This window comes from Panthera uncia, assembly GCF_023721935.1.
Source record: "Panthera uncia isolate 11264 chromosome C1 unlocalized genomic scaffold, Puncia_PCG_1.0 HiC_scaffold_4, whole genome shotgun sequence".
NCBI classification, from domain to species: Eukaryota; Metazoa; Chordata; class Mammalia; order Carnivora; family Felidae; genus Panthera; species Panthera uncia.
Window position 1 is genome coordinate 82087836 of NW_026057585.1, and position 27308 is coordinate 82115143.

At 51.4% G+C, this 27308-nt stretch overlaps 1 long non-coding RNA gene across 1 annotated transcript; it reads right to left on the bottom strand.

The window, feature by feature from the left end:
- Window positions 1–20052: 20052 nt before the first annotated feature.
- On the bottom strand, window positions 20053–22050 carry LOC125912862 (uncharacterized). The gene is made up of 2 exons (XR_007454851.1): window positions 21674–22050; window positions 20053–20371 (listed from the first exon to the last, which is right to left on the bottom strand). It is a non-coding gene; the product is annotated as an uncharacterized LOC125912862 (long non-coding RNA).
- Window positions 22051–27308: the final 5258 nt, after the last annotated feature.

Consider the following 27308-nt stretch of genomic DNA (forward strand, 5'->3'; position numbering starts at 1 on the left):
CAAATCCCAGGCCATGCTGCTGCTGCTTCTGGGCCATGGAGTGCTCACGAAGGATGCGGGGCAGTCAGAGGTCATCTTGCTCGTGTGCTCCTGTTCCAAGTGTTCACGGAGAGCCTACTGTGTGCGGGGCACTGGGACACTGTGCTGAGCAGGACGGGCTCTGCCCTGCCCTGTGGAGCTCACGTGCCTGCTGGGAGCACAGACAGCATGAGCCAATGGACATGGGCTTTATTTTGCAGTTGAGAGGGGGAAACTGAGGTCCGCAGAGGAAAAGGGGGTATTTTTCCTCAGAGAGGTTAGCCACTGGCCTGAGTGACACAGACAGTAAGTGTCTGAGCAGGATGCACACCTGGCAGCATGACCCCCGAGCCTGCACACACACCCCACTGTCCCTCCGGGGGCACTGCCTGGAGAGAGCCTAGAGGGGGGCCCAGAATTTCTTTGTTTTTGCTGTCTGTTCTTAGAGGGTCAGGGAGAGGGGGCAGTGCTGGCTGGTCCAGCTCTGCAGCTGGCCATAGAGGTGGCTCCTCAGCCCTAAAAGCTGCAGATGGACATCTAGGAGCAGAGGCAGGGGCACTGAGTGCAGTGGTCAAGGGCAGGGAGCTGGAGCCCGTTCACTCAGACCCGTGAAGACTGGACAGATTTATTACCATTGCAGGGTCTCAGTTCTTTCAGCTGTGACATGGGGGTAGGGGCTCCCTTCCTTTGAAGGTGACCGTGAGCATTAAGGAAACGATGGCACACACAGTAAGCCCCCAAGCGATGATGTAGTTAGTGCTATAAATTATTGTTATTATAATGATCATGGACGAAAGAGCCTGAGGTTCATTCCCACTCCTGGTGTCCGTCAGCCCTGAGCTTCTATATCTGTAGAGCCTGGTCCCATCTCTGCTCTGGGTATTATCTTAAATACATTTTTTTTCTTGGGCGCTGCCTAGGGGAGGGAGGACTGTCTGCTTATGTCTGGAGTTTTAACTATATTTTCCCAAAGAAACATTGTTATTCATGGCTATTAGTAGTAGAAATCATTGGGGCTTTTATTTGGACTAATCATAGTGAGGGCAGAGTTTTATGAAACAATAAAAAGTGAGTTTCAAAAAACTTCTGGAATACATTTCTCAGTTGTTAGAGAGAAAAGCCAACATCCGCCATGTACTTATTGCGTAGTAGACATTGTGCCAAGGACATTGCCTGTGTCATTTTACTGAATTTTTGCAGCAACCCAATGATACTGATGGCATTAATCCTGGTTTAGGAAAGAAGTGATTGATGCTCAGAGAGGCTAAGACATTTGCCCAAATGTCTTACCTATTAAATGTTGGAGTTAGAATTGAAATCCAGATCTTTCTGACACATCACACCTACAAATAGTATCATCACCTTTTGATATCATTCCACTGACAATACAGCTTTGCAAAGAAAAAGAAAAACACCTAGAGATTCACTGGTATCCAAGACGGTTGTCATATACCACCTCCCTATGGCAGCTACTAGAATTGCAGGCAAAGCACTTTGTAAAAACACCTCCCTCTTCTGAGAGATTGCAGCCTCACATAGCAAATTAGGTCCCCCAGAAAGTTCTGGAAAGGTTTCAGGAAGGAGGTGAGACTTGAATTCTGCTTTGAGTTCAAGCATTGAACAGACAAAGGTTTGGAAAAGGGGAGCCTCCGGACCAGTGGATGTCACGTGTGAAGTCTGCAAAAGGTGGAGAGATTGGCCTGCTGGTCTCACAGGGCCAAACCATTGGATGGGGATGGGAGGAGTTTGGGTTTCTAGTCTAACTGAGCTAGGGAGAAAAGCTACACACTTAAGGGAAAGAAAGAAGAGAAGCCAGCATTATTGAGCACCAGCCTTGTTAAGACACATTTCATAAGGAACTCCCTTTGACCCTCACGATCTGCCCATGAGGTTGTGTCTTTGTCAGGGTTGTTTTCTTGCATTCCTTAGTCATTCATGAGCAGAACCAGTTTTTATGTGGGTCGTCCCCTTCTATGCTTTGAGTTCATGGAGGAGGCAGCCCCCATAGCTCAGAGGTGAGCCACACAGTCTAGGCTCAAACCAGTCCATCCAGACCATTCCTCTGGCTACAGGAATTGGCTCAGGGATGGGCATGTGACCTAACCAAAGCCACTGGTTTATAATAAGCCTTTTACTGGCCTTTCTGAGAAATATGCTTTTGTTCTTCCCTCCGGACTTGAACGAGATTCCTCCTACTGAACCTGAACCCAGAAGTTCATGGTCTAGAGCAGTTGCTACCATGTCAGGGGTAGCCTGACAACGAAGACAACATATAGAGGAGAAATAGAATTCGGGTCTTGATGTCATCAATGGGGACCCCAGCAAGTTGCTCCTGACTTAAGTCTAACCCCACAAGCTCCCATCACACCAGTCACTGGATTGATTCTCTTTTTGCTTGAGCCGGAAATGAGTTAACAAACCCATGCAAAGAAACTCAAGTAGAAATAGGACTAGGATGCCTCGATCCCAAAGTTGAAGCCCAGCAGGTATCCGGGACCTGTAAGTCACCTGTCAGGGACCCTCTCTGACTCCGCCTTCCTTCTCTGCCTTTCTCCCTCACTGGGTCTGCAGGGTGGCTCATCTCTATTTCCCTTTGCCCATCTTTTATTTTATTTTATTTTATTTTATTTATTTTATTTTATTTTATTTTTTTAATTTTTTAAAATGTTTATTTACTTGCGAGAGAGGGCAGGGGAGGGACAGAGAGAGACACACACACACACACACACACACACACACACACACACAGAATCCGAAGCAGGCTCCAGGCTCCGAGCTGTCAGCACAGAGCCTGATGTGGGGCTCAAACTCACGGACCACGAGATCATGACCTGAGCCAAAGTCGGACGCTCAACCGACTGAGCCACCCAGGCTCCCCTCCCTTTGCCCATCTTTTAAATTTCCTCGCAGACTGGCTTCTCTGCACACTGGTGACCCAAGTCAATAATGCCTCTACCCCAGGGCTGACATGACTGGTTCTCTGCAGATGTTAATTCTGCCCTCGTGTTCCAAACTGCAATTCCCAAGAGAGAGGATCTGAATTTTCCTGAAGTGTCCACTCCAGGCCTGTTAAACTGTGGGGGTTGGAGTAGACCCTTAGCAGGCTTGTGGGCTGATAAGAAGAGATATGCAGGAAAAAAAATAGTTGGCATTTCTATACAGATGGGCGTGATAGTCCTGCTTTACAGACACTGAAACGGAGACTCAGAGAGGGGAGCGACGTGCTGAGATCTTGCAGCTGGCAAGTTGTAGACTCAGGATTTGTAGCTTCTTCTTCTGGACCCTGAGCTCCGTGGTCTTTCCACAACTGCCCACCCCAGAGTTCTTCTGTGGGTCGCCCCCTGTCTGCTTCTCCAGCTTGCTCACTCTGCGGGTGACCAGAGCAGGATGCAGGGAGCCAGGTAACCAGCGGGGCTGGTGATGGGGAAGACCCAAGTTCACCCCACGCGGCACCTCTGATACTTCCCTGCAGGAGCAGGCAGGCTGCAGCTTCCCTTCCAGAGACAGGCCTGGGCAGCCAGTGCTGAATTATTTAACACAAACAAGAATTTCATTAGGATTTCATGACAGTCATTGTTTCTACTCAAACATCTAAATGATGGCCTTGCATTTTTGCCTCAGTCCAGCACCCACTGCTGAGAGCTTCATGCGAAGCCTTCCAACCTCCACAAATCAGTTTTGATCACCAAGCCCTCCCGTGGTGGCCCTGAAGTCCGGAGCTGGGTGGCCTCCCGCAGACACAGTGCGTGGTGACCGTCAGTCACACAAGCCCTCTCATGAGTGGGGCTGGAATTTCACACGTGTCTGCTGCCCACGAGGTCCTGACCTTCCGTGCCAGGGATGATCTCTGACATTCACTCGGCGGGCCCGACGTGCTGACTCCAGGTTCCTGCGGCTGGTCAGTGCGACCCGGACTCAGAGATTCCAACGCACGGAGCTGCTGGGGCCCGCTCTGGAGGGAACCAAGACTCTACAGGGATACGGTGGTGGATGGCAATTACATATCAATAAGACTGAAAAAAAAAAAAAAACCCCAAAACAAAACACAAAACCTCAGAAAGAAGAGGAATCTACAGGGAAGGAGGAAGGTTGAGGATCTGGGCAGGAAACAGGTCTAATGTTGGAGGAAGAACAACCATATTCAGAGTTGGGAGACGGAGTTCTGGGCCAGACTCTGCCTCTGGGTCACTCTGGTGACCTCTGGGTCACTGTGGGCCTGGTCCCTGGACTTCAACATCTGCAGGCTGAGAGGTTTTAGCCAGGTGACCTTCACGGCCCCGGTCAGCTCAGCCCTCAGCTTTCAACGGCCCTGCGTGATCGAGGTTCTCCTGGCCAGGGCTCGCCGAGCAAGAATCAGCCTCCTGTCAAAGGAAGGCCGTGCTCCTGTGTTGAGATAACCCCAGGGAAAATCCATCATGGGTCTGGCACCCTCTGAGTGGTGCTCTCTGTGCCCCATCAAGGCCACCTGTGCACATGGCTCCCCCCCTTCCACCTGTCAAGGACGTTCCTCCAGCAGCACTGACCTGCCCGAGTCATCAACGTTCCTCCTTCAGTGGGCTCATCCCCATCCGGCAAAACGTGCCATCCTTTCTTCCATAACTCAATCCTGCTACAACCCCATCATGTGGCTTCGTGTTTTTGTCACTTTTTTTTGGCAGATTTTCCTACACTTGTCCACCTCTGCTCCTCCTCCCCTAGGGCACCTGTGCCTGCTGGGCTGTGCCCGAGGAGTCCACCCACACCTGGACCTACTTTAGATGAGGGGACCCCTGCTTGAGCCCAATGACCCCCATGATGAGCCTTTTGAGGAGAGTTTGGGGAAAGGATGGGGATGTTCTGCCTCCATTTGCTGGCTGCAGGGTCACCAGAGCTCAGCCCAGATCCAGGGGGAGGAGCGTAGAACCCAGCCTTCAGCGGGAGGAGTGTTGGCAAATTTGCAGACATGTTTTAACACTGCCACAGACCACGTATATCATTCTCATGTAAAGTTCCATAGGGTTCTGAGTGTCTTCCTGCTTCTTAACGCTTCTGGCAAGGATAGAAACTTTCTGAGTGTCTTGGATGAGATCAGAGAGCTGTAAGTACATGTGAACCCTGAGCCTCACTTCTGTCCTGAAGTCAGAACCCCTGCTTAGAGAACAGTAGTCCCCCCAGTGATGTGAGGGACTGTGGGCTTTGGACCATCCCATAGCTAGCAACATCCCCTGCCGGCTGAGGGAGGGGATGGTGGGGGGATAGCTGCATATTGTGGGCACTTCTTAGGGGACAGAGAGAGAGAAAGAAACCCTGTGGGCCAGATTCCATCTCTTGGTTTCCCACATTTTCTGTCTCGTAATAAAAAAGTCATCAAATTTTATCTGATCCTGAGAGGACAAAATGTTTCTGATCTGAGTAATTCCTTTCTTTTTAAATGTTTATTTTTGAAGGAGAGAGAGACAGAGCATGAGCAGGGGAGGGGCAGAGAGAGAGGGAGACACAGAATCTGAAGCAGGCTCCAGGCTCTGAGCTGTCAGCACAGAGCCCGACGTGGGGCTGGAACCCATAAGCCGTAAGGTGATGACCTGAGCTGAAGTTGGACGCTTAACTGACTGAACCACCCAGGTGTCCCCAGGCAATTCCTTTTTTAAAAATTTGTTAAAAAATTTATTTATTATTTTTGAGAGAGAGATTGAGCACATGGGAGGGGCAGAGAAAGAAGGAGAGAGATATTCCCATGCAGGCTTCAAGTTGTCAGTGCAGAGCCCGACGTGGGGCTTGATCTCATGACTGTGAGGTCATGACCTAAGCTGGAACCAAGAGTTGGGCGCTTAACCGACTGAGCCACCCAGACGACCATGAGCAATTCCTAAATAAAATCCCAAATTTAATAGTGCGTGTCCTGAAGGGGCAAGACTGGAAAGATGACAACTAGATAATGTATAAAGTATCCACTAGATACTTTATTTAATATTTAATTATTCATAACATTCATCTGTTAATATTATATATTCAACATTAACACACATATGAATACATATATACATTCACGGTGTCATGAGAGAGGGGTATTTATGGTACAAAAGGATCCCACACTTCTGCACTTTACAAAAGGATTTGCCAAAGGCTTTCTTGAAGTGCTGTGCTCTCCAGGGAGCGACAGAAAAGGACTTTGATTTTCAAACATTTTCTTTTCATGCTCCAGTGCAACTTTAAAAGCATGTTCAATTTCTGTTTAACATTCTTTTCGATCCAACCAGTGTTTTTCCAAGCTCCTATTAAGTCCTAGACGCTGTGCTTTGCACGGTGCAGGGACAGAGATGAATAAGATCCATATCGAAAGGGGGATGGATCCTAAATGCTCTCACAGAGGTGGCTATTTTTTTTTTAAGTTTTCAACGTTTTTATTTATTTTTGAGAGAGGGAGACAGAACATGAGCGGGGGAGGGGCGGAGAGAGAGGGAGACACAGAACCGGAAGCAGGCTCCAGGCTCCGAGCCATCAGCACAGACCCTGGGGCTCAAACTCATGGACTGCGAGATCATTACCTGAGTCAAAGTCCGACACTTAACCGACTGAGCCACCCAGGAGCCCCCAGAGGTGGCTCTTAAAGAACACTGTGCCTGCGAAGCTGGCATCAGGGTGACCCTGCGAAATCTTGAACATTGTCCACAAACATCACCAGGAGTTGAGTCTGGAGAGGTGCCTCTGATGTCCCTGGCTGGTGGGGAGGCCAGACGGCTTGTGACAGAGGGAGGAGAGAAACAACAGCTCCTCTGCTCTCTCCCCCACTACTGGGCATGCTTCACAGAAGTGGCAGTTTTTGATAAACAGCAGAATGTTGACATGATGGCTTTTGAAGCTACCACAAAAAGCCATTAGCAAAAGCAGGTGGCAGCAAGTCCCAGGTTCATCCTGAGAAGGCAGGTGAAGAGTGATGGCACCTTTAGGATTTTGTCCCCCAGTGAGCAGACACCTTCCCCTTAATGAGTCCCATGTCCAGTCCATCTGCCCCATTTTCCAACCTGCTTATGTCTCTGATGTGTGTGTGTGTGTGTGTGTGTGTGTGTGTGTGTGTGTGTTTGAATCCCTGGGAGGGATTCTCCCTTTAATCTATTTTTTTTTCCCTTTTGGAAATTGGTTTCTTTCACTTGGTGATAGGCATTTAAAGCTCCTCCCTGTCTTTGCATGGCCTGATAGCCCATTTCTTTTCAGTGCTGAATACTATTCTGTTGTCTACACGTACCACCATTTACTTATCCATTTATCTACTGAAGGACATCTTGGTGGCTTGTAAGTTTTGGAAATTATGAATAAAGCTGCTATAAACCTCCACGTGCAAGTTTGGGATCTTTTATTTCCTTTTCTTGCCTAATTGCCTCGGCTACGACTTTCAGTACTCTGTTGAATATAAATGCAAGAGTGGGCATCCTTGCCTTTTTCTTGCTCTTAGAGAAAAAGCTTTCAGTCTTTCACCATTGAGTAGGATGTTTGCTGTGGGCTTTTCAAATGTTAAGTTACTTTTTTGTTATGTTAAGTTACTTTTTTTCCTCTTCCTACTTTTTAAGTGTTTTTTTTTTTTTTTTTTTTTTTTTTATCATGAAAAAGTTCGGGGTAGAACTGACTTGTTGCTCTGGTTAGCCTCAGCACATCTTAGGCTTTGAAGTCTTATAGCAACACCTTGTGTGGGGTTGGTTTGCCAGTACAAAGTCTGTTCAGCCCTTAGCCTTAGGTTTTTTCTTTGCACTGTTCTTCAGAGATGGTCCTTTTGCATCGTCTTGATGGTCTTTCAGTCCATCCTTTTGCCTCTAGGTAGGAAAGCAGTGTTTTATTTTAAAGATGAGCGCTTCCTTCATCCCATGCCCTTATCCCCATTTAAACAGTTGAGGAAACGGAGGCATTTTCTGCCTAACGCAGCCCTTTTCCCTATGAGCGCAACGCTGGGCTCTCATTTGCCTAGTGTAACATTAGCGGTTCAGTGACTCATGAGGGAAACTGAAGCCCTGGGGAGGTCTCAGGCAGTTGGGAACAATTGGTTCACTTGATTAGAGTGTTTTTTTTTTACTCTGGGTTCTTGTTGGTAAATCAGTATTCAATTGTGGCACCCGGTATGGCACCTGCCTCCCTGATCGAGGATGAGAGAGAAAAATGGTCTTGATAAAATCTAAATGGGGGTGTTCTGAGAACCCTGGATGGAGACATATGCAGGCGACTCGTGAGAAGTCCATTAATTTGAGGCTGATGAATTACCCGGGCAGGTGCCTCTGCCACTGGCTTCCTGATTCAGGGCAGAGAAATTTACTTTTCTGGCGCTGGTGATCTGGAGCAATCTCGTCCATTTTTCTCTTTTATTACCATTACATTTCAGGAAAGTGTCTGCTGAAGCTCCCCCCCCCCCCCCCCCCCCCGCCACATACCCTCCTTTTCTAAATGTTGGGTTTATTGGATGACTCCACTAGGCTGGTGCCCAGCCTGCCCTGCAGTAAGGAGGACTCGGTCCATGAGCCGCCCACCCCAGGGTTCTCCTGTGGGTGTGACGGGTGGTGGCTGGCCAGCCAGCCGTTCATAATTGTCAGTGGTGCCGTAAATTCCCCTCCCTTTCCCTGCTCTGGGGATGGCTGAATCCAAATCTGAGGCAGCTGTGAATGGGCTGAGTTGGGGAATCTTTGGGCTGGGTGAGAGGGGGCATCTCCAAAGGGGACCCCAAATTCCTTTGCGGTGAGTATTTCCCATCTGCCCAGCGAGACTCCGGACTGGAGGAGGGCACGCTGGGACTCGGAGTCCTTCTAAACACTAATGAGGACTAACACGGTTGAGGCTCCCCTGGTCCCAGGCTGGGTGTCACGTGCTTCATCCAAGTTACCTCCCCCACTCCTCATGACAGCCCCATTTCACAGATGAAGTACCAGGGCAGGCGAGGTGGAGCGCCTTGCCCAAGGGCACAGGGACAGGAAGTGGCCTCCCTGGAACGCCAGCTCGGGTGGGGGACCCCACGCACCTTTGCAGGAGAGTGGGAGCACCGATGCGCAAAGGGAAGTTCCTGAGCGACGGTCCAACGCAGCCCATTGTCTGTGCCCGCAGTGGGGGAGGCACAGCTAAGCAGCACCTGTTTCTTTCTTTCCTTCCTCCCTCCCTCCTTCTCTCTCTCTCTCATTCATTCATTCATTCACTCATTCGCAATCCTATACGGAGTCCCTGTTGTTAAGTCTAGCTCTGAGTGGGCAAGGCGCTGCTGAGACTGCGGTGGAGAAAACAGTAATTTTGTCTTCATGGAGCTCAGAGTCAAGCAGGAAAGACAGAACACTGGGGGAAGTCAGGATGGTAAAAAGTAGAGTTTCCTGTGTAGGAGCCCTGAGGACAGAGGCAGGAAGACTGGGTTATATCAAGGAGGCCGCCCCGCGGGCCTGCGTGGCTCCTCCCCCCCGGGAGGTGGAGTCTCTTTCCTCCCCACTTACTTGGGCCAATAGATGGCAGGGGAAGCAGTGACGTCAGTGCCCACGTGGTTACCCGGTCAGAAACCTACTGAGAACAATCCCGGGGGCGGTCCTACTGGAGGATGAGGAACCCTGGTGCCTCGTTGTTACCGCAGGCAGCCGGCCAACCCCAGACCAGCCCGCAGAAGGAGACAACCGCCCGGCTGAGCCCAGCTCGAGTCGTTAATTCTCAGAAATGTGAACTAAATCAGAGATTGTTCTTTAAACCACTAAGTTTGGGGAAGTTTGTGTTGCGGGAAGAGGCAGCTGACACACGGGACCTTGACATAGGTTTTCCTGAGAGCTCAGCTACTGCGTGAAGCTGCCGAGGGCCTTGATCAGTATTTATCATTATGATAAGGTTAAGAAAGCCCAACGCATCAGTGGTTAAGATGGAAATGTGTTCTTTCTTAGTAAACTCCTGGTATTAGCCATCAGGGGCTCATGTGATGGCTCCGGTGTGTTGGGGACCAAGCTCCTTCCATTTTGTTGCTTTGCCCTTCTAAGGTGTTAATCCCATCCGTTGATCGGGGCTGCCTCACCTCCCTGTCCACGTTTCAGTCAGAGGGAGGGGGATGTAAGGGGACACTTCCCTTTAAAGGATACGACCTGGGAAAGTTTCGCGTACACATGCATGTGCGCCCCTGCTCCTGCTCACATGCCATTGGCAGAACTTAGTCACATGACCTTACCTTGTTGCAGGGAAAGCTGGGAAATGTAGTCTTTTATTATTTGAAGTGGCGTTACCAGCTGACGTTTGAGGTTCTGTTACCAAAGAACATACATTGAGGGGTATTAGGTGGGCTCTGCCATTGTGTTCTGGGAATCGAGGTGGGGGTTGGTAGTGGGAGGGGGAAGAAGATGCATCCATTTTGTCTCATTTTCCTTGCCTCCTTCCCCAGGGACTCCTTTCTGCTTCTGTGAACTTTCTCAGCCCTGACACTGATGTGATTCTCGTTTTGCCTTAATTTGGCCCTCTGGTTATAAACATTAGCTCTGGGACGCTCTAAGCTAGTGAAACCAGCCTGCAAGTTTAAAGAGCTTCGATCCTGAGGGTGCCATATCCACACTGTTGGTGTTTTCTCCATCTCCGATAATGAGTCCTGAAGCTCCTTGAACTAGCGGCATCAGGAAATTCAGGGACCAGTGGAATCATCAGAAGCATTTAGACATGGACCACATCGACATTGGCCACTAATAAAAGCTGATGTTTACTGGGTGCTCGCTGCCCCCCAGGTGCTATAGAGAGGGATTCATGGGTCGTCTCATTGAGCCTCTTGACAACTTGGGAGGTGGAGGCTGTCATTTTCCCATTGTGCACAGGAGGAAAGTGGGGTTCATAGAAGCAAAGGCCTTTCGCGGTCGTGTAGCATTTGAGCAAATGACCCATAACCAGCAGCTGGTGCTGCCCTCCTCTCCCCTCCACTCCCTGGAGCGACAGATCCCTTTACGGCCTCCGTCCTATTGCTCCTGGGGTCCCAGCCTGATCCCAGGTCAACTAGCCCGTCTGTAACAGTCCGTCTGTAAGCAGTCTGTCTGCCCAGGAGTTGGTGAGGACAAGAGGCTATGGGACCAACACACTCCCTCCCTGAGGGCGTGGCTTATTCAGGGAACCAAAGCGTAGATCACACAGATTTGAGCAAATAGAGGTGGTGTCCAAAAGCAGTGTTTCTGTCACATGAGGCCATCTGATGAATCTACTTCATCCTCCTTGGAGATTTCTGCCCAGGGACCCAGACATGCTGCCCCATCAGAACGCTGCCACCCCCTACAAGCCATGCAGTGTTGGGATGAGCTGTCAGAGCCAACGCTTGTCACAGACTCACTGTTTTTGACAAAATGGTGACCTCCACGGGGACCCTGGGTCTCAGCCACTCCGATCGTTACATTGCTATATGTCATAGCTCCTAAGCTTTCATTGGCTCTTGTAGATTATATTTGAGCCCAGCTGCTTCCTGACGGCCAAGGGAGGCCCCTTAAGCTCAGTCCTGAGCTCCCTCCTTGTAACCAATGGAGGACAGAGTGATCCTGAGTGCACCGTGGGGTCCTGTGGACACGGTCAGGATTCAGGGCTTCAGCGAGGTCTGGAATAAATACCAGGACATCTAGACAGCGTGCCTTCTTCAGCCCAAACTTGTCGAACTTTGTCCCTGCCCAGATGTGGAGCAAGTTCTGGGAGACATGCCTGAGTGCAAGGCCCACACTCCCCTGCCCAAATGCCTTTGGAGGCTTTCTGTGGCTGGTCCTATAAAGAAGAAATTTCTCAATGTGGCCCCTAAGGACCTGCCTGGCCTGAGCCCAGCCTCTTTCCTGCTTTGTCTCACTTTCATTCCTTCCTTGTTTGATCTGCTCCAGCCGTACCTACCTTCTTTTATTATCACCTATTGCCTTGCTGATCTCCCACCACAGGGCCTTTGCACCTGCTATACCTTTTACCAGAATGCTGCTTTTTCCCATCGTCACCTGGTTAAATTATTCAGTGTCCTGCTAAATTACCCATTCCCTGGCTTTCCCACATAGCACCACGCACTTCCCTTTTCTAATATCTGTCACAGCTGGAATTTTACATTTTATGTGTCTGCCATTGTTGTTATTATTATTATGTCTCCATTTTACAGGCCAAGTAATTGAGGCCCAGGCTGGTTAAGTAATTTGCCAAGTGTCACCCAGTTAGTGAGCTGGGATTTGGACACAGATTGTCTGGCTCCGGAGTCCATGCTTTGAGAAACGCTGATGCAGCAGCTGTGGGAGGGGCCCAGGAACCTGACTCTTTAAAGAGCTCCCCAGGGGAGGCTGGCGCAGGGAATCTTGGGGCTGGAGCTTGGGAACCAGCACAACAGGGACACAGAGGTGCATGGAGTGGAGCCGCTGTCCTAACGGAACACGCAGGCTGGAGGGGAGATGCCCCCTTATCAGGACCTTCAGTGCGAGGCTGAACCGGGCACCAGCTTCGGAGCCGGGAGGTCTGAGTTTGAGCCCTGCCTCCTCACTCTCCTGCTGTGTGACATCCCTGGCCCTCCCCAGCCTCAGTTGCCTCATCCACAGAATGGGGATGGTGTGGGTTTGCTGTGAGGGATCGATGAGTGACCCCGCGTGGAGAAATGGTGATCCCTGCTGAACCGTGAGTCTCCTGCCCTCCCCCCTCGCCGACTTCACCACTGAACAACCCCACAGATTCGCCCTTTGTCCTGCGTAGGGGTCACCAGCTCCTGAGAGGCGGGAAGGGGCCGCCCTCCTCCCTGGGCCCTGAGTCACCGCCTGAAGGAAGGCTGCCTGGAGGGGGCGATGTCGGAGGAGAGCCCTGGGTGCTGTGGCCTCCCACAGGGGCGCAGGGCACCTGTAGCTAACACCAGGTAATTGCCATGTCACTACGTCCTGGTGCCCCTTCTTCCTCTGCCCTGGCACACAGCTGCCCCATGGCCCTTGGCCTTCTGCCCCGGGAGGGAGGTTGGGCATGAGTGTGGCTGCTGGAGGCAGGTGAGGAAGGAGGCTTAGCGTCCTTGAATGACGTCCCCTGGGTCACTCGGCAAGTCGGTGTCAGTGGGGCTTCTGGCTCCTTCCAGGCACCCTGTGATCACTGTGAGACCCTCTTCCCTGGGTGGTGTCCCCGAACAGCTGGGACTCACAGTGAGCGGCCACATCACTGCTGACATCTTTCCTCCCAGGAACCTGGTGCTCCCTCCTCTCCACGGTCCCAGTGAGCATCGGGGCTGCTTTCATTAGGGGACGTCCTCCTGGGAGAGATGCAAACCATGTCTTTACAGAACGCACAGGGTCTGTTCTCTCCCGCGTCACCTGTCCTAACGTGTTCCCCTCTCGGTGGCGTCTTTCTGCTTCTTTCTGAATCAAATTTCAAAACCTGTAGCGTGGCAGGCCAGCTGAAAAGGCCGTATTTTGATTCAAAACCCACAGTCTTAAGGGCATAGTGTGGATCTCCCCTCCTCCGTGGTAAAGCCTTTTCACGCTGCTGATGAAAGGCCGTCGGCCAGTGCCTGCAGGGTCATTTGTCCTTGGGGAGGCAATAAGTCCTCTTCCAAAAGTACTCCAGGAAGGAGACGGGTCTCTCCCAGTGCTACCTGGAGATCGCTACACCGCACTGTGCCCTGTGGGGCTGGCTCCCTCCTCCCCAGGGGCTCCCGCCTCAGCTCCGCTCTGGAGAAAATCGTACACTTCCCAAACCTTAGAGTTTGAGCTCCACACCATGTATGCAAAAAAGAACTGGGACACTCAGTACTTCTCGCTCCCCGGTCTGTGGTCCAGAGGGGTTTTTGAGGCCGCACTATCTCGACCCCTCTCTCTTTCTCCCCCTCGTGTCTCTCCACGGAAGGGACTCCCTCTTATCTGTAGCTCTGCTGTTTTTCTCTCCCTGAACTCCTACTATTCATGTACCTTGCACCTGCCAAGCTGTCTCCCTCAAACTGTAGAGATGCTTCTTCTACGCCACAGATCGCTTTCCTGGGTGTTCCAAATATTCTGACCTCAATACAGTTGTGTTTGAGAGATGTGGGAAGCCTCGGGTCTGCATACTTCTCCGCCATCTTAACTCCTCTCTGGAAAGGCCACATTTTGAGCCCATGCCCTTCCTCAGCCCCCTCTTGTCCCCTCCCCGCAGTGGGAGGGTCCCTGTCCCCCGGGAAAGCGGCCCCCACTAGTGGAAGGTCACTGAGGGCCAGGCCCCGCTCTGACCACTGTCCAGCAGGTGCCCCGACAGAGCCTCAGGGCAGCCCCGTGAGCTGGGCCTCAGGACCCCACTTACAGACACACAGCCTGAGACTCGGGGTGATGGGACCTGCCTGGTCCACACAGCCGCTAAGGAACAGGGCCGGAATATGAACCCACGACTTCCCGGCCTCCTCACCGCCCTCCCCGCTCCCCTAGGACCTCGCGGCGATGTGCCGAGGCGAATGTGGTGGTGGTGTCGCTAAGCATGTGGGGTTGACGATGCTGACAAGGGGGTGCTGAGTGTGAGGGGCTGGTGCAGGTTGCTGGGGGGCCTGATTCCCTGCGGAACCTCTTCAACAGAGCAGAGGGATTCCTGTTGCTCGACAGAGGCAAAGGCTGGGTCTGGGGAAGGGGGTGGAAGCCGAACTGGAGCGGCCCCTGTGCCCGACGGAGGAGCTTGTGAATGATCCCCAGTGCTCTGGTGGTTGGTAAAAGTCCCAACCCTGCGGTCAGATTTGTATTAGGATGAGCCCTCTGGCCCTGGAGAGGGGGAGGCCGGAACCAGGAGACCAGGAGGGGGCAGGCTCAGCTCATGCAGGGCAGGCAGGGAGGGCAACATTTAGGGGGGTCCAGGCTTCCCAGTCAACAGGACTTCGTGATCGATTTCAAGGCAGAAGGTAGGAGTGCAGGTGAACCCCAGGTTTGGGGCCCGGGGGTCTAGGTGGGCGGTGCCTGGCAGGGCCATCGCCGAGATGGGACCTGGAGGAGGAAGTTCAGAAGGGAAGGACAGGAGCCCCAGTGGGCGTGCAACGTTCTTTGTGGGTGCAGCTGGGCCATGAGCCCCGAGAGGCCGGCCTTGGTCTGTCTGGTGTACGCGCTCCTCAAGCATGGGGCTCGCTGGGTGTTCGCTGGAGGAAAGGAGGAAGGAAGGAAAGAAGGAAAGGCAGGCGGGCAGCCTCATGCAATAGCGTCCTGTCCTCAAAAAGGCAACTCTGGGAGCTCAGTGGCTGGGCCAGGGCAGAGGGGGGCGGGGCAGGGCAGGCTCCTGGCGTAGGTCAGCGGTGGGGCTGAGCGCCTAGGGAAACTGAGAATCCAGCCCTGGGCGGTAAAGGCAGAGGGGGCAGAGGGGAGCCACGGGAGGCTTTGGATCTGAAGAGACGGGATCAGACACCGCAGCCTGGCAGTGAGGCTGAGTCCCTCTAGGAGGAGAGGGGTGTCCTGGCCACCGGCCCGGGGATGTGAGACTTCAGGAGTTCCTGCTGTGCAGTAATGGGAAAGAGGGAGCCTGCTGCTCCCTCGACCCTGCAGGGAAAAGAACGACCGCTGCCTTCCTGCCACCAGGCCCCGGCCCCTCTCGCTCCCTCCAAGCAGCAGGTGATGAATGACTTCCAGGAGGACCCTGGGCACGTTACTTAGCCTCTCTGAGCCCTAGTTTCCTCATTCGTAAACTGGAAATAATAACAATAATAATAACAACCACCCAGAGAGTTGTTGTTGTTGTTGTTGCTTAGACCCGGGTCGTGCCGACAAGCTCTCAGTATGGACTGTCGCATGAAAACACTTTTCTTTACGTCTGATGGGCAATTTTCCCTTTGGAATCAGGCTCCGCTCCCATCCCTGCCTGTCCATCGTCAGACTGCCCACTCAGATGAGACAGTGCGTTTCCCTTTAAGCTCAGCTGCAGTGAGAGGGGTTCAGCCAAAGAGCCCAGGCCCGCACAGGCCAAGTCTGCCTCAGCAGTGGAGAGGGTCCCTTCCTGCTCCCAGACCTGAACTTTCTGCCGCAGCCCCACTGACTGTTCCCTCAAACACCTGCTGTTCCTAACTTTGTGCCTTTTCTTCCTTGAAGTTGCCGCTTTCTGGAACGGCCCCTTCTAAGTTCTTGTTCTTAGGGGCGCCTGGGTGGCTTAGTCGGTTAAGCGTCCGACTTCGGCTCAGGTCAAGAGCTCACGGTTCGTGAGTTCGAGCCCCGCATCGGGCTCCGTGCTGACAGCTCGGAGCCTGGAGCCTGCTTCGGATTCTGTGTCTCCCTCTCTCCCCTCCCCGCCCCCTGCTCCTGCCCCCTGCTTGCACTCTCTCTCTCTCTCTCAAAAATACAAATAAGGACATTAAAAAGAATCCTTGCTCTGCCCACATGCTGCACATCCTTCGGGGCCCCAGCAAGCTCACAGACCTTGACCCCTAGGTCAGAGTTTCTCAGATTCAGCCCTATGAACATTTGGGCTAGATTATTTTTTTGGGGGGGGGGGTGCGGGCTTTCCTACGCATTATAGGAGGCTTTGCAGCATGCCCAGCCCCTCTCCACTATGTGCCATTAGTGCCCCTGAGTCACAACAGTTGAAAATATCCCCAGAATTTGCCCAATGTCCCCTGGGGGTGACCAGAATCCCCTCCTTGGCTGAGAACTACTGGTGTAGAGGAAGAATAGACTTGGGTAGAGATACGAATCTTTGTTCCTTTCCTGCCCCTTCCTTGCTGTGTGGCCCCAGACTTAGTTCTGGACTTCTCAGAGCCTTGATTTACCCACCAGGCTGGAGCAGATGGTACCATCAACCTCACAGGGTCCTGAAACGGACTAAACCGATCGTTCATGAGAAGGCTTGGTACACACCAGGTGCTCAATGAATACTGGAGGCTGTGGTTCGCTCACAAAAGCCACTGATGCCGTGGCACGTCGCCTCCAGAAAGGCAGGCACGGACCCCAGCAGAATCTCACCCTGGGAAAGAGAAGTGGAAAATATTTAATTCCAAAGTGTAAATGGCAGAGGCTTGGTAAGATTTCCAGAAATAAACACTCTTCACAGTAGAGAAGAAAGGAAGGTGGGGGAGAAAGGAGGAGGTGTTGGGGGGAAGCCCAATGTTTAAAAGTTGGGGGATCCCCCCATGTAAATCTGATTTTCCTTTCGCCTAAAGAATCGGGCGATCTGACCACACAGGGTGTGGTGGGACAGTTGCTCGCAGCTTGGCGGCTCCCGCCTCCGGACGGGCCTCACTCGGGCTCTCTGCTCAGACCCCAGGGCACCCCCGACAGCCCTTCAGGCTCTAAGACTGAGCGCAACGTCGTGTCTACTCTGCTGCGTTCCTCTCATCTGAAACTGTCACCCCCTGACCTGGGGAGGATTCTGGGTGGTGATGCTGGGCTGGAGAATCAGCCCTGGGATTCTATGACTGTCTCAGCTCACATGTCACTTCTTCCGAGAGGCCTTCTTTGACCCCTGAGACCCTCACCTCTTTCACGCTTCCCCTGGTTCCTCTTCTAGCACACGGCAATGGTGGGTGGGCTGATGGCGCCTGGGCCAGGCTTCGTGGGAGCAGAGGATTCATCCCTAACCAGAGGCCGGCCGTGCCGCATAGAACTCAGGATGCCGCTTCCCGCCTCTCTGCAAGCTGGTAGAAAAACCCCCAACACTGATGTGCATGGAGCCCACAGCGCACTCTGTTTTGGCCAAGAAAAACAGGATCCAGGTTCCCCCAGTCACGTCTGCTTGTCCTTTATTTTTTAAGTTAGTTTATTAAAGATGCTTTTTTTTTTTTTACGTTTATTTATTTTGAGGGACACAGAGAGCGTGCGAGCTGGGGAGGGACAGAGAGAGAGAGAGAGAGGGAGAGAGAGAATCTGAAGCAGACTCAGTTCGTGCAGAGCCCAGTGTGGGGCTCGAACTCACGAATCGTGAGATCATGACCTGAGCCGAGATCAAGAGTCGGATGCTTAACTGACTGAGCCACCCAGGAGCCCCTTGCTTGTCCTGTAAACACAACCTAGGATGGAGGTCCTTCCTCACCGCTTAATCATCATGGCAGAGGGGTCAGGAGGCCTGGTTCTGGCTCTGTTCTGATGGTCTGTCTGTCTGTCTCTCCCCTTGCCTCATCTTTGGCCATGAGAGTAGGTCCAGGCACATGCTAAGTCTTTTCCACATGTTCCCTCATTTCATCCTCCCCTGACTTCTATCAGCAGACTCTTGGATTGGCCCCAGGAGGAACTGAGGCTCCAACAAGCTCAGAGACCCTATCGGATGACGAGGCCGGGAGGCGGTGGGACTGGGATTGGAACGAGGTCTGCCCGACTCCCAAGGCTTTGCGATCACAACACAGTAGGGTCCCCCGTGTGACTGGGGCAAGACCCAGATTCGAGACAGCAAGAAGAAAAAGTGGGGGAGAAGAAAGGAGGTAGAGAAGTGAGAGGGAGAGAAAAAGAGACATCTCGTCCCCAAACTGCAGGGGCTCCTTGAGAGACCCCTTCTCCTTTTTGAGCCTCAGTTTCCCCTCTGAAAAACGGGGGGAAGGAAGGTGGACCGGATGGCTGTAAGGGCTGCTGCCTTTAGACCCAGGTCCGGTCTGCCTCTTGGAGGGGCAGCGTCCAGGCTCCCCTGATGGGAGTGGAGTTAGGAACCTTCTAGAAGAGGCCACCTGGGGAGTCTGCCCCTGAAATAGGTGAAATGGGGCCTGGGGCACATGGGGCAGCTTCTAAGGAGGACGGGCACAGAGGAGCCTCTGGTGACACACCCTAGCCACAGAGGAGGGGACAGCGGGCGTTCCCGTCTCACAGGCCTGGGACTCACCCGGACATCGTCGTCTGTCACCCAGTCGAGCACCTGAGAAGCAGCAACAGAGGAGAGGATTCCCACGGCTTCCTCCCTCCAGGTGCTGTGACAAGGGGGTGAGTTGTCTGGGCATTCTTGGGGGGGCAGACGACGACCTGCCCTCTCCAGGGACGAGGGGCCAGCTGAGCGGAGCGTGGGCAGGGCGATGCCTTCGAGGCTCCAGGGAATCTTAACGCTGGACCTCCAACCTGGCCCTACGTGACTCGCCCCTCACCACCCCTGCTCCCTTCTCCAGATTCCCCAGTGACAGTGGGAATTCTGGTTCCCTGTGTGGCCCGGGAGCAGAAAGCCCTCCTCGCTCCCAGCTGGTCCCCACTCCCCCCAGTGGAGACCAACACTCGCCTGGGTCCCTGGGATCTGGGTCCTGGGAGGGGTGGGGACCCAGCCCGGCTTCTGCCCTCAGAGGCCTGGGGACACAGCTGGGCGTTGGGAGCCAGCAGAGGCTGGCCGGGCCAGGAGTCTGCCAGAGGCTCCCTCCACACCTGGGGGGCAGGCCGCCGGCTTTAGACGGCTGGGGACACACGCAGCTGGGAGGACTGACTGCTGGCGTCATCCATCCACGTGCCAGTTACGTCCTGATGGTGCTCAGGACGGTCCCTACTCTGCAGGGGATGAGTCACACAATGCGGGGAGCATTTCACCCCTCCCCCTGCCCCTGGGGACCACAGGTGAAGGTGGTGGTGGTGTGAACGGAGTCACGTGATAGAAACTCCCACGAAGTGTTTGTGACAGGCCAGGCGTTGTCCCTTTGCTCTATGTGGACCCCTGGAATAAACCTTGCAGCAGTCCTGTGAGGTTCATGCTCTTTCCCCCCCATGTTACAGATGAGACACAGAGAGGTTGAGTAACTTGCCCAAGGACACACTTTGTGGCAAAGCTGGGGACTGAACAGAGTCCGTGGTTGTAACCATTATTCTAGGAGACGGCTCTAACGTTACTACCCTCGGGGCGCCCGGGTGGCTCAGTTGGTTGAACATCCGACTTTGGCTCAGGTCATGATCTCATGGCTCGTGAGTTCGAGCCCCACATCAGGCTCTGTGCTGACAGCTCGGGGCCTGCAGCCTGCTTCCGATTCTGTGTCTCCCTCTCTCTCTGCCCTTCCCCCACTTGCGTGCGCGCATGCTCTCTCTCTCTCTCAAAAATAAATAAGCGCTAAAAAAATTAAAAATAAATAAAGTGACTGCCCTCAGGGAGCTGCAAGCCCAGACTGGATGAAGGGAGACTTCATTTCTGGCTGTTGGGAATCGGAAAAAGGCTTCTTTGGGGAGGGAGGCAGTTTGACTCAGTCCTAAATAAGGTGGCGAATTTTTGAGGAGGCAAAACTTAACCTGTCAGTCAAGGCTTTTATTTCACACAACACAAACTCAATCTGGCTAATGTAGCAGAGAAGTTGTCAGGAACTTTCTTTCCAAAGTGTGGGCTGGAGACATCTGATTGATTAACAGGAAACTCGAAACGTGGCTGCATCCAAGCATCTGAGGAGATGGGGAAAGACGGCCTCTGGCAGGTGGGTTCTCCCTAAGTGTAGACAAGGGCTTCACTTGCTAGGCAATGACAGATGATTTCTCCACATCACAATGGAGGACCTTCGTGTGGAGGGAGGAAAAGTTCCAGACACACCCGGGTTAGCCTTTCTGTTCGGCTGGAACAGAAAGACAAGAACAAGTTTCTGCTTTTACCAAAACATGCATCACGGCTCCGACTGAACCCTCAGAAAAGTGAATGAGGCTGGGGTGGGCCGGGGGATTCTCCGTGTTTGTTCGAATCAAAAAAGTTGGGAGGAAAGATCCATCCATGAGGGTCCTTGTCCTTGAAACACCCTAAATGACTCACTGCTCTCAGCTCTTGCGTGACCATGTGTGGCCCAAAGTGGACACAGGCACCTGCCCAAACGTGGTGGCCTCTCCAGCCCCCAGGGAGGCTCCAGCCTTCTCCACGTCTGCCACCACCTCTGTATCACTTTTGGAAAAAATAAATGAGGTGGGGACAGGGGGGCGGGGATCCAGTTTGGGTGGGTTCAACTCCCAATTGGCAAAAAGGAATAAGAATTCTTTAGGCTGCTCTTCCCGCCCCCCCTCGCCCCCAATGTTCAGAAAAAGAGACTCAGGTTCTTGAAGAGGCAGGGAAGTAGTGACTTAGAAAAAGCAAGGAGGAAGTAGGCTTTAATTTTCTGGAATGTAAAGAAAATATTTAATTTTCTGGAATGTAAAAATATTCGAATTCTTGAACACAAAGGACAGGACAGGGCATTGAGTGACTTTAAAGTTTCTCTACAGGCTGATGAGAGAATCCCCGCCAAAAGTTTAAACATCTTCTGGTAAATTTATTACGAGTCACACCCCAAATGTCAAACAGCAGTGAATGGATTATTTTTCCCCGTCCCAGCCCTGCAGACGGGATCATTTCCCATTCAGACTCCAAGTGCCCTTTATGAACCATGGACTTCCTTTCATTATTTTTTAAAATGGTCACTGTCATAATCTTCTGTGTCTGTTTGTTTTAAAAGCAATTTCCACTTTGGCTTTTTCTAGCTTGAATTCCCCCAGCCCGACCCTTCAAGAAAACAAAACAAAAATCCTGCCTCCCCAGTTACTAGTTCAACCTCCATAGGAAAAACCAAGATAGAAAAGTGGGAAGATACAAAAATCTTATCACCCGGAAACGACCAAGACTACCACTGCGATGTGTTCTCTTCTCTAGAAACCCAGAAGAGTAAAAACCAGAGGATTAAAACTCTCCACATGCGCACAGCTCAGTGGGCAATTTTTGCAAGACACTGAATAAATCACGTTTTTTGTTTTTGTTTTTTTTAGAGATTTTAAGTGACCGGAAAAATGGTCATTATAAACGTGAAGCCAAAATTCTGGGTAGGGGCCCTCTGCTGTGCGAAAGAAAGCATGTCTGCATACTGTTTAGAAACGTGCCACATATCAATAGTGATTACCTCGGGGGGGGGACAAAACTCAGAGGTCATGCTCTGTGCTACTGACCAGCCACAAACATGGGCCAATTTGAAGGATCTGGAGGGATCACATGCTGCTTGGAAGACAGGGGGAACCTTAGATTTCTAAGTCATGGGGCTCGGGCGCTCTCAACAAGTTACGGACGTTTTTGTTTCCAGAGCAAAGGAATGGGGTCCCCTGTAGGCGGGAAGCACCTGCCGGCATCTGAGGCTGCAGAGGAGGGGGGCGGGCTTTGGGCGGAGCCCAGAGCCCAGGGGGCGGGGCCCTCGGGGTCGGGCCTTGTGACGCTGGCTGGCGCTGGAAGGCCCTTGGCGCAACAGGCTTTGTGACGCTCGCTCCCTCGTAAGTAAGACCCTGCCGGCACCGCCCTCGCCATTTCGCCCGCAGCCACCTGCAGCTCCGGATCCTTCGTTCCCCTGAGCACCAAGCGCGACACAGGGGACATGAGAAGAGGGATGTTGATGAGGCTGCAGCTGGGGCTGCTGCTTCTGGCGCTGCTCCTGCCCCAGGAGGTTTCTTCCCAGGAAACCACCGTGGCGCCGGCGGCCGCCGCCGCCGCCACCACCACCAAGGCCTCAGCCACGGCCGCTACCACCAAGTCAGGCGCGTGCGCCCTCCAGTCTACGGTCAGCGTTGTGCTGGTGTCGCTCTTCCTTCTTCTCCACCTCCACTGTTGAGAAACTCAGGCCGAAAAACATTTTCACCTTTCCAGCTCATCCTTCGCAACCCCATCCTAATGGCCCCCGCGTATCTAGCGTGGCAAAAGGAAGCCACAGGTCCTCACGAAATCTACGAATTCCACCCCCTCTTTAACGGACGCGGACGGTGTTGAGCATGGCCGATCTGGTTCGGAGAACATCTGAAGACGTTGCCTGGGCACTAAGTCTGCGGCGTTTTGTGCACCGGACTGAATGGGCCAACAGCCAAACTTAGCGAGCGATCTTGTTAACGGGGGGGCTTAAGGAATGTGGACTCTGAAAACTCTGCCATGCCAAGAAGAATCAATTTCACCTGGATCTAGAAAAAAAAAAAAAAAAGAAAAAAGGATGAGATGTAGAGGGGAGATGTTTCGTTTTGATTCACCAGATGTGTAAGGCCATTAAAACCATGTGGTGATACCAGAAGCTTCTGTGGTTCTTTGGACGTCCATTGGAAGGGGCGTCCAGGTGTTACTGGAAATCAGGGTGAATTTGATGCGGGCCTACCTGTAAAGTTTTACATTGTTCAGCTTTCACCGTTTCCTTGGGAACTGACCCTTTCCTCTGTGGTTTTGGATTTCACGGCACGTCTGGCTGTGTATGGAGAGTCGATAATGTGCCAGAGCAATGGTGGGTTGGAATCTACCCCCAATCCAAACATAATGAGGTCCATCTTGCTAAGGCCCTTATAAAGGCACGTGATAGACACCTGCCATCGAACATTCCCATCTACCAAGAGTGTCAGGTTCATCTAGCTGCTGCACTTAACCTGCTTCTGTAGAATAGAAATGCTTTAAGTTTATTATTATTTTGTTTTAAGTTTATTTTTGAGAGAGACAGAGCGTGAGTGGGGGAGGGGCAGAGAGCGAGGGAGACCCAGAATCCGACACAGGCTCCAGGCTCCAAGCTGTCAGCACAGAGCCCGACGCGGGGCTCGAACTCGTGAACAGAGAGATCATGAACTGAGCCAAAGTCGCTTAGCCGACTGAGCCACCCAGACGCCCCCAAATGCATTGACTTTAATCTTAAAATGCTGCTTTTCATGAACAGATAGATGGGGCCCTGCTTTCTCTGAGCCATGCTAACTAACACGAGTCGTACCCCACGGAGGTAGGTGGTGGGTTTTTTTGTTTTTTCTTCATTTCTCGAGAAATGGTGTTTCTTCTAAACACCATCTCTGGTCACAGGGTTTGACCTACAGCGTGTGTTCTGCTGAGCAAAGGCCTGGGTGGGAGTCCAGAGGGGCCACGGAGCGGGCACTAGGCAGTAACCAGTCCAAACGCCAACGCAAAATCATGGGTTCCTCTCCCCTCCCCGCCCTCCAATTCGGGAAGCTGTGACGTCATGTGCTGCTCACAAGCCTTTTGGGTCCACGTCATCAGACACACCTTTCAACAAGCCGTTTGTGAAGGGTTTCCTATTATTCTACCTTTTTGGATGTGTTTTTTAGGGGCACCTCTATGGTTTGCAATATGTGACTTTCACATAGTATATAGCGTATCTGCCAGTGATTATCACCCCACATCACACACAGCGCGAGCACCTTAGAGCAGTCGGCTTTCACGTCTGCCATTCACGCTATCTTTTCTGCCACTGCGTTAGGTCGCCACGTTCTAGATCCTCTAGTACACTGCTATCACTTTTGGCTTTGCAGGGCTACACTTTTAAGGGAATCCTAAAAATGAGAAAGGTATCTTCTATGTTCATTCACATATTTACCATTTCCAGTGCTCTGCATTCATTTGGTAAATCTTAGCCTTCCTTTGTTACCCCTTTCCTTCCTCCTCTGTGTCCAGTCTGCGGACAAGCCCAGTAGAGGCATCTCATTTCAGTGTTTTGGATCCCTGGCATTTCTTTTGGGTCCTTTCCTAGGATTTTTATCTCTGCTTCCACTGGCCACCTGCTCCTGTGTGCCGTCTTTTTTGTCTGCTACAACTCTTAGCGCGTTAACCATAGTTTTCAATTCCTGGCCAGGTAATTGCCACATCCCTGCCATGTCTCATTCTTTTTATTTTTTTAATGTTTATTTATTTTAGAGAGAGAGACAGAACGCAAGCAGGGGGGAGGGGCAGAGAGAGAGGGAGGCACAGCATCCGAAGCAGGTTCCAGGCTCCGAGCTGTCAGCACAGAGCCTGTGCGGGGCTCGAACCCACGAGCCGTGAGGTCATGACCTGAGCCGAAGTCGGATGCTTAACTGACCGAGCCACTCAGGCAGCCCCCTGCCTTGTCTTATTGTGATGCTTGTTCTGTGTCTTTAAATCCTGCTGTTGCCTTTTAGTGTATCTTGGGTTTTGTTCTCAATAGTCCAGTGTGACGTATTGGGTAAAGGGAACCGCTGGAAATTGGCCTTTGGGAAAGCAGTGGCGAGGGGTGGGGAGAGGGGAAGGTTCTGTAGGTCCACAGTTAGTGCTCAGTCTGTTAGTGAGCTTGTGCCTCTGGACTGGGAACTTCCCAAGTGTTTCTTAGTTTTTCTCTCCCCTCATGGGGGGGACAAGATGGCTAGCGCTCGAACAGAGGGAGTTGGGCAGGTGAAGCTCTGCTTAGTTTTTCTGGAGGGCAGGCTTTTTGTTAAGAGCAGAGTTCTCTGGTGTATTTCAAGATGGTTCCTTTCCCCCCTCCACCTGCCAGAGGCACGAGGGGACTTCTAATATTCACTGTGAGAACCTGGTTTGAGCACCTGGAGGTAAAACTCACAAAAGTGTGGGTGCCCTTCTAAGGCAGGGTTCCCCTGTAGATTTTCATCCTCGGAGTTGTCCACACTGAGCCTCCAACATTACTGTTCAGGTTTTCCTACCGAGGCACTGGTTCCCATAATGGTGTCCACCCAGGAGTCCCTGCCCAGGTAAGCTGTGATGACCTATCATGCCTGTCTGTCTCTCCAGTCTTGGATGTAGTTGTTTTCCCCATGTCCTCAGCCATTTTATTTTTTTTTATTATTCTATTCTATTCTATTCTATTCTATCCCATTCCATTTCATTCCACTTCATTTCATTTCGTTTTGTTATTTTTGTCCTCATGTATTGTACGTCTAAGAAAAGTTATTGGTTTTTCAGTTCAGCTTTTTATTTGTTGGGATGGACTAAGGGACTGGAAGTCCCACCATTTTCATTTGACCCGAAGGACTTGTGTTAACGTTTGCTGTAGGGGCAGGTCTGGAAGCAAAAGCATTCTTTGGTTTTTGGTTTGAAAAAGTTTTTAGTTTGCCTTCATGGGTGAAGGATATTTTCTCTGGAGATGGAATTCTAAGATGATATGTAATATTGATTGATTGATTGATTGATTGTCTCTGCACAGGTGTCATGCTGAATTTGCCTAGTTTTTTTGGCTTGTTTGTTTCTGACACACAGTCTGTGGTCAGTCTTATATTAGTTCCCTGAACAGTAGGTGTCTTACTGCTCTGTCTGTTCTCTATCACTGTTTTTCCAGCAATTTATAATGTGTGTTGGTGTTGTTTAGGGTAGACTTTTCTACACCGTCCCACTGGTTAGTGATACTTGTCTACACTGTCCCACTGGTTAGTGATAACTCTAGTCCTTTTTTTCTTATAAGTTGTTTTCTCCAAGTGCTTCAGTTTGGATAGCTTTTATTGCTCTCTCTTTTTTGTTTTAAGTTTATTTTGAGAGAGAGTGAGCACAGGCAGGGAAGGGTAGAGAGAGAGGGAGAGAGAGAGGATCCCAAGCAGGCTCTGCATCATCAACGCAGACAGAGACCGACATGGGGCTCAAACCCACAAACCTGAGCTGAAATCAAGAGTCTGATGCTCAACTGACTGAGCCATCCAGGTGTCCCTCCTGCTCTATATGTATGTTCAACTTTTCTTCTGCAGTGTCTGTTCTGCTACTGTTCCCACCTAGTGAAATTTTCATTTTGCTTCCATTGGATTCTTTTTAATAGGCTTCATTTTTCTCTTCATCGTGTACATATTTTACTTTAAGGCTGTGAACTTATTTACATATATAGTTTGTTTTCCTCCATGCTTATTTTTTTTCAGTTTTTTCCCCCCTCCCTTAAGTGGGGGAACTCTCTCTCTCTCTCTCTCTCTCTCTGTAGTTATTAGGTGATGAGTTATATGACAGTTATTTTAAAATTCTATGTTGCTAATTCTATCATATTTGCTATTTCTTAGTTGGTTCCTATTGGCAACTTTTTCTCCTGGTGGTTTTGGGTCACGTCTTTGCGGTTTTTTTTTTTTGTTTTTTTTTTTTGTTTTTTTTTTTTTTTGGTGTGTCTGGCAATTTAGGATTGTAAGCTGGACATTTTGCAGGTTTTGTTTCTGAGTTTCTGGATTTTGTTGTCTTCCTTTAAAGAGTATTGAAATTGTTTTGGGCAGGTAGTCCAGTTGCTTGAAAATCAGTTTGATCTATTTGGGCTTGTGTCGTAGCTTTGTTATGATGGGCTAGAGTAGCCTTTACGTGAGGGCTAATTTCGCCTCATTTCTAAGGCATTGTCCTTAAAAGGCTCTCCTTATCATCCCAAACGTTCAGTGGAGTCTCTCTACCCCGGATTGTCAGACTCAAGTGTTGCACAGCGCTGTGAATGCTGGGATTTGGGCTCCGAAGTTATTCTCTGCTTGGCTGCGTAGACTTCCATTCTGTTCCTGCTCAGCTTGGTATCCAGAAACAGACTCAGGAGGCCATCGGTGCAGGTTTCTGGAATTCTCCTTCTGTGTAGCTCCCTCTTCTCTGCTACTGCCCTGGTAGGTTCTAGCCACCCCTACCTCCCCAAACTCAGATCTGCCTCTTCAACTCGGTGAGACTGCCCCTTTCTAGCTCCGTTACCCCCTGCTTGTGCTGTGGCCTGACAAATGCCTCCCGGTTGAAAGCTGGTGTGTTTTTAGGCCTCCCCTCATTTGCTTCCCTTCTCTCAGAGATCACAGTCCTTCACTGCTTGTTGTCCACTATCTGGAATAACCGTTTCA